Raw genomic sequence first — 502 nt, 5'->3', positions numbered from 1 at the left:
AAAATGTGCCTCTATCTACATTTCAGCAAAACTCCAACAACAAACCTATACATTCAATTCACTGCAGTTTCCAGCTGAAATGAACACTAGAGGCATTAAAAATCCTTTTCAATTTTTCAAAAAAACTTTTATTCCTTTTCACACAAATCATGATTAAAGGGGCAGATTATCAGTAAAAAAAAAGTGATTTTCATGTGGTTCCTTGCTCCGTATGTATGGTATTTCCAATATAGTAAACTTGCTCAGTAGCTCACCTGGTACAGTTTTGCACTACTGATGTGGAGCGCTTGGGTACAAGTCACGATTAACATGAGTGATGATAAAAGAGACCAAAAACTTGATGAAGAAAGCTAAAATGGCATGGTTGCTTAAGCCATTGTGTTTTTCTCTCAAATTTGCTTTAACACGGTTAGGTGTAGGGCTGTACGATTATGACAATAATTATAATTGTCGATTAATTCCCTTAAAATTGTAATTGCGATTATTAATTACGATTATCACA

The sequence above is a fragment of the Sinocyclocheilus grahami genome, unplaced genomic scaffold, assembly GCF_001515645.1.
Source record: "Sinocyclocheilus grahami isolate Dianchi unplaced genomic scaffold, SAMN03320097.WGS_v1.1 scaffold4743.1, whole genome shotgun sequence".
Lineage (NCBI taxonomy): Eukaryota > Metazoa > Chordata > Actinopteri > Cypriniformes > Cyprinidae > Sinocyclocheilus > Sinocyclocheilus grahami.
Note: the sequence above shows the minus strand (reverse complement) of the source record.